The following is a 7253-nucleotide window of genomic DNA, read 5'->3' as shown; positions in this document are numbered from 1 at the left end:
GATCTATGGATACTGTCAATTTTATTGTTTAGGGACTTGATATTTTTGTGGATGTTCCCAAAGGTATTTGAGTTCCAATGGGCTAAATCTTAGGATAGCAATTTAAGGAGCCCAGAAAAGGTTCTCTCTCCGGAATTGTCGGAATGCGATTTCCAAGAGGCTTCAACTACCATGGGTAAGGTGGAATGCATTAACCAAGACCTAAGACATCTAAATGGTTTCTGAAGCCTAGTTTTTTTCCGGGTTTGAATCTAATAAAATTGGCGTATGATCAGAACCTACCCTCGGGAGGTGAGTTACCTTAGTGGCCGGAAAATTCTGAGACCACAAGAAGGAAGTTAGAGCTCTGTCAATTCTTTCGCAGATGTTTGCTTCGCCCTTTCGATTATTTTACCAAGTAAAAGGCGGTCCATCATATCCCGCGTCTTGGAGGCCCAAAGTATTGATAGTGTTAACGATGAAGGATATACTGCCGGAGCCTGCTTTATTTCCACCTTGTTTTTCTTCTGGGTCCAGAATAACATTTAAGTCCCCTGTCAGAACCCAAGGCTTATTTATTTGTTGCGCGATGTCCGAGATATATGTCCATTGTTCGATTTTATCATCTGTTTCGACTGCTTCATAGACACATGTGATCATGATATAAGTATCTCATATCCTTGATTCAAAATGACAAACATTAAACTTCGAAGATATTAATTTCATTTCTATATTTTTGTGCCAGGCTATTGCTAAACCCTTGGCTATTCCCACGGATGGAACGATGAACCAGTCAAAGAAGAGAGAATTTTTGAAAAAGGAGTCCATGCGAGGCAAAAGGGGCTTTTGTATCCGCTAAAAAAACTATATCTGGCTTGTAGTATTGGCACCAAAAATTAAAATGGTCCTTTGTGAGGGGAGTCCCAAAACCCTGGACATTCCAGGATAATAGCTTCATGGTGATTGAGCTAAAAGGAGCCTAACATGGGGATAGAGGAAAGAATAGAAAGAGAAAGTTGTCAAAGGAAGAGAAAAAATCCTCAAAGTTGATTTGTGGACAGTAGTACAACAAACAGGAGAAAGGAAATTATACACAACTAGCAGGTAAGGAAAGAACAAGAAGATATATTATATGAAGCCTGACAATAAATGTAAGACAGATTAAAATTGGTTTAACACAGGGCACTGGGAAGATAGCATAAGGGGAGTAGAAAAGAGCATGGACCTAAAAAAACAGCGGAGCAAGATGAATAAGTAAATAGAGAATGTCTAGTTAACTGTGATGATGCCAGAACAGATAACCCACACTGCAAGAAAAGAAGCAGTGAAGATCAAAGCTGAGTAAATGATGGCAAAATAGAAACACTTAAGAAGAAAAATACGAATTGTATTAACAGGATTTACAACAAACACACTAGCACGGATTAAAAGTAGATAAGCAGGTAATTGCAGATTTACATCAAAAGAGAACTAACAGAGAAACAAAGATTACAACTAACTATAATACAGAAAGGAAAGTCAGGAAACTTAATTCAAATTAGAAAAAAGGAATTCACAGGCTCTGACAGTGATCAATTGCAATAAGTTCATTAACCTAGTGGTGCTCTGAATCTTCAGGGGGATGACTATAGCTAAGCGATGATGAGATTACTGCCACCTTGTTGCTCAGAATTAGACCATGCAGCTGTGGCACCCAATCTGTGAATTGGCGTATGCTAGATTAAGTTTGCATAAAACATCTGGCGCTGCTCTATTTCAAACTTATGATAAATCCATATACTCATCGAAGTTTAGGGAGGATTATGCCAAGAAAAACACCCAATAAGATCCACTACAAAAACATATTGACACTAAAACATGTGGATTATTAAAGACTGATGCTTGTCAAACAGGATTGAAAACTTCCCAATGGGATGTCTGGTAGGAAAAACAGGGTATCACTAAAACAACATGGAAATGGAAGAGCGTAAATCAGACAGTAGTTGGATCAAAATATCGAAAGAAGACTCCCTAATTTTTAATTTGCAAAATCATCAAAAATCTCATAGGAACATATGACAAGACCTTATGCATCTCATGCTCAACAGGAATCGATTAAGAAACCACAGAACTAGCTTTTTAATAACACCTTGAAGTTTACTATGGAATAAGACTTTTCACATGGAACAACTCAAAACAATGTGAGACACAAATATCCTAACAAGCAGTTTGTCCAACATTATTTCTATCACAAACTACTTCTCATTACTTAAAGTTCAAGGAACATTGAAGATGAAATAAGATCTGAGAGACATCATCATGACAAAAGACTAATATGATGATACAAAAGGCTGAGGAGCTACAGACATGACAAGACTAGGTTATATTAGATTTCAGAGGCGAATTCAAAGGGACATGAGATGCGTAACACAAAGAAGAAGAACCAGAGTTTATACGAGTGATGATTAGGCCAAGAGAACAAGCTTAATTGAAAATCCAACAAAAAATAAATAAATTGAGATAACCTGATTACCAGAGACAACGGATCCACCGATTGACAATGGTTTACTCTAAATTAACGAAGTTTTGAGAAAAATCAAGGGAAATTAAAATTGATGATAAAAACAAGCATGCAACAGATTAAATCTTCTAGGTTGAATTGACATAATCCTCAATTTAATGTCATGGGTACCTGATTTGGTAAAATACCAATTATTCTTCTCCTTTCAAAGATATCATGTTGAGTTGCAGAATATAGGAATCTTAGCAGTAGATTTGAAAAACCCCACCTCCATGAAGAATTCCATATCCCCCCTAGAACTTATGAATCTCTATGAACTTGTGTAACGGTTTTCCCATCAGAGCCTATGAACGGCGAATTAGCCGCTCATGGCTAGGAAAATCAAACAATTTAGGGTCGAAATCAGGGAAAAAAAGTTGTTTTTGGTAAGAGACTGGTTCTTCTGTGGGAAAGCGAAGAGTCTTTTCCTATTTAAATATTTTTCATAATGGATAAATAGACCTCATTTAATTAGTATTAATGATTGATTAGATTATCTAATATAATATTAATAATTTTGATTTAAAATTAGAGTTAGTGTTTTAGTTTTTCATTTGGAGTGAAGACAATTAGAAAGAAAAGATAGTTTTTTGGTTCTAAACCCTAGATTTTGATTCACTCAACCAAAGTGAGTGATTCCAGTAACAAATTTTAGGTGAGTTAATCCATATATGACAGAGAAACCTAATGTTACATACCTCATGATAGTGAAAGTACGTAAAAAAGATTGATTATTTTTAGCTTATCATAGTAGTTTACAATTGGTTTTTTTCCCACGAATCCAACTGGAAGAGGTATTTACGGTTTGATAATGATGAACTTCCAACCTTAACTCGTTAAAATTAAGGAAAGTTGAATCATAAACAAGTTAAGGTTGGAAATTTGGCTTATTGAAGCCAACCGTAAAAACGTTACGGTTGGGTTTTTTGTTTTTCAAAGTCAACCATAGCTCGTACATAATCGTAAACCAGTTACGATTGGGTTTTTGGTTTCCTAAACCAATCATAACTTATTAGAGCCAATCGTAACTCATGTTTTGGTTTTTTGAAGCCAACCGTAATTCCTTAAAGCCAACCGTAACTGGCTCTAAAATCGATTGTTTTGAACTTGTTTGAAAAAATCTAAGATATTACGATCTTGTTTGAAATCGATTGATTCTGGGTTGTTGATTAGAATAAGAGTTAGATTTTTTTTTATTTAGGTTTAATTGATGGAAGAGTTGTTGATGATGATTGATTTTGAGTTCTTGGTGATGACGATTAATTTGAGTTATTGTTGATGATGATTATAATTCGAGAATTGGATCGTTTTTATCATTCAAGTTTAATTGATGAAAGACTAACTTAGACATTTATCTATCTATATTATAAGGGACAATGGTGTTTTTCCATTTGGACGGAGATCTATAGTTTGGACACATAAAGGACGGCCCAAATTGAGGCACATATTTAAGTTATTCAATTACATTTCTGACATATAAAGAACGGTCCAGATTGAGTTACATATTTAATATTTTCAATCAAAATTTTAGGCATATAAAGAAGGGTCCACATTAATTTGGGAGTTATTTTAACAAACGTTACAGATTTTTAATGTGCATTTATTTGGGAGTTATTCCTCCCATTTAATGTCAAACGTTACTTTTATTCAAAATAAAACGTCCATTAACTTAATCCCTTTTATAATCAATTTTTTCCCCAAGGTTCATCATTTGCACAACTCTATTCCTAAGGTATGATTCACTTTTGTTTTGGTTGATTGAGATAATTGTTGTTGGCTTTTTTTTTTAATTTTTTGTTTAACATCCATGGATTCATGGTGCCTTACACATAATTTTTGTCTCATTTATGCAGCTTAATTTCTTTTTTATTTTTTTCGTTAATTTTTTATTTTGTTATCTCGATTTTGTTTTTTCATTTCCAGATTGAGTTACATACTTAATATTTTCAATCAACATTTTAGGCATATAAAGAAGGGTTCACATTAATTTGGGAGTTATTTTAACAAACATTACATATTTTTAATGTGCATTTATTTGGGAGTTATTCCTCCCATTTAATGTCAAACGTTACTTTTATTCAAAATAAAACGCCCATTAACTTAATCCCTTTTATAATCATTTTTTTTTCCCAAGGTTCATCATTTGCACAAATCTATTCCCAAGGTATGATTCACTTTTGTTTTGGTTGATTGAGATAATTGTTGTTAGCTTTTCTTTTTAATTTTTTGTTTAACATCCATGGATTCATGGTGCCTTACGCCTAATTTTTGTCTCATTTATGCAGCTTAATCTCGATTTTGTTTTTTCATTTGCAGTCAAATGATACTGATCAGATATATGATTGCTAGGTATTCATTTTTTTATTCTTTTGTTAGGTTTATTTTTGATACCATACCATACCTTTTAATTCATCATTTGCACAACTCTATTCCCAAGGTATGATTCACTTTTGTTTTGGTTGATTGAGATAATTGTTGTTAGCTTTCTTTTTAATTTTTTGTTTAACATCCATGGATTCATGGTGCCTTACGCCTAATTTTTGTCTCATTTATGCAGTTTAATTTCTCTTTTATTTTTTTGGTTAATTTTTTATTTTGTTATCTCGATTTTGTTTTTCATTTGCAGTCAAATGATACTGATCAGATATATAATTGCTAGGTACTCATTTTTATTCTTTTGTTAGGTTTATTTTTAATACCATACCTTTTAATTTATATTTTCTTACACAATATTTTTTATTTTTCTCTGGACAGGGAATTGCCTAATAAGAATTTGACTTCTTCAACCAAAAATTATAGGATTTACATGGAATGAAAATAAATGACGAAGAAAATGGCAATTCCATTGTTATGCCCTTAATTTGGGTCGGGAAATGGCATTTCTTAACTGTATTGTTATTGTCGTTGAAGAGGTCACACTCTTAATCAGATTAGAGTCGTGTACATGTTGGTATCAAATAAATTGAAGTTTCTTGATTATATTTGTTATTCTTCTAATTCTTTGTATCATATAAACCTTGAAATTACATCTCTTCATACTTATAACCTTTTATGGTTTACAAATTGAGTATTTATTTATCCTAGATTGTTCACGCATAGTCAAATAATGATTATGTGCAGTTGACACCAAGAATGGTTATCATCTTAGAAGATCATCTTAAATTATTTATATATAGTTAACCATGTTGATAAGCCTGAAATTTAGGTCTCTTATGTACTCTTAGGTCAAGGTGTAATATCAGTTCCATTTGCAAGTTTTCATACGATGGGTATTTAGAATGTGTCTCTTATTTACTTTTAGGTCTCAAACGCATATGCTGACAAAGAGCAACTCTCATATACAAGTATCATTTATCGATTCATATACTAGAGGGGTAAATCTCTTTTGTTTGGATTTGCAATTTTATTTAATGCGAGTCTTTTACTATTTAATAAGACTACAAGATTGTATTATTAATTTGCAAGGAAAGCATACTTGGCATATGTTGTATGCAACTTCATCAGGTGAATCGGTTTTCACCGCTACGAAAGATTCAAGGACGCTTCATACTACTAATATCCAAGGGAATGTTGTGGGATTCAATGTTTTTCATTTTTATCTATTTTTCTATTCTGTAAGCTGGGCGTTTTTCATATGTTAGTTTAAACCATAAATGTATAGTCATCATTCTTTAACAAGAGGCTTCATAGTACAATGCAACATCTCTCAAACCTAGACCATTGTAGGGAATGATGAATTTCAATTACCATATTTATGCAAATGACATGTTTGATTGCCATAAAATGACTGGCCGTCAATTATATTTACCCAACCGATTAACCAATTTTACTATGGGTTCGAGTATTACTAATGTCTAACATGCCAATTATACATTGAAAATAGCAGCGGTTCCAAAAAATAATGCAGATATAACAGTTTTCAGGGATATGAAAGAAGGGTTCGCATCTCAGATTTAACTTTTTGAATCTCGAAAAAAATTACACTTGACTGAACTGCATTTGTAATTTGGAATGTAATCGACAATTTAATTTTATCAAACGATGAATTTCTAGGAGTTCCCGCTTGGGACTTTAGGTTTCAATTTTGTTGATATTATTTGCAACAACTGTAAATGGATGGTTATCTCAATTACCATAAATGAATCTGTGTGGAGTTCCAGTGTACACACTTACATGGGTATCTTATCCACCGAAAAAAACACCCTTTGATGTGTAAATATCAGTGTATATTCATATATGGACATCCTAATCACCATATAACAAGAAATCGATCACGAAAATGTTAATAGTATCGATCATAACTTCAAATTCAGTTCAAGAAAGATTACCACTCCACCAAGTTTCCCACGCTCAGTTCATGGTAGTCTCGCAATAAAAAATAAAATAATCAACACCAAAACAACTCATATCCTCGTGTCGTAACGACACGGGATATGACCTAGTTATACCTTTAAGATACCCCCTAACCATCTAAATAGACATTAGGATCATGGGTGAAGCCCCTCTATTGGATTGAAGAGCCCCTATAATAGATTTATTAACAAAATCGGGGTAAACCCTCCCCGATACTGAGGTAATAAAAGTTGGTGGGTTATGAAATAGGACTTCATTTATATTGTAACTCGCTGCTCGCTTAGTCAAAATATCCATGACAATATTCGTTTCTTTATATATGTGAGTAAGCTAAAATAATTTTAAAAAATTGTGCCAATAAACATATATCTTGCACCGAATT

The 7253-nt window shown here is 33.1% G+C and overlaps 1 long non-coding RNA gene across 1 annotated transcript; it reads right to left on the bottom strand.

The window, feature by feature from the left end:
• Positions 1 to 1004: 1004 nt before the first annotated feature.
• LOC113299688 lies at positions 1005 to 2970 on the bottom strand. Its single transcript, XR_003335152.1, has 2 exons — positions 2651 to 2970; positions 1005 to 1286 (listed from the first exon to the last, which is right to left on the bottom strand). It is a non-coding gene; the product is annotated as an uncharacterized LOC113299688 (long non-coding RNA).
• Between the last annotated feature and the right edge of the window lie 4283 nt (positions 2971 to 7253).

The sequence above is a fragment of the Papaver somniferum genome, chromosome 7 (genome assembly GCF_003573695.1).
Source record: "Papaver somniferum cultivar HN1 chromosome 7, ASM357369v1, whole genome shotgun sequence".
Lineage (NCBI taxonomy): Eukaryota > Viridiplantae > Streptophyta > Magnoliopsida > Ranunculales > Papaveraceae > Papaver > Papaver somniferum.
Note: the sequence above shows the minus strand (reverse complement) of the source record. Positions and strands in the feature narration are given on the sequence as shown.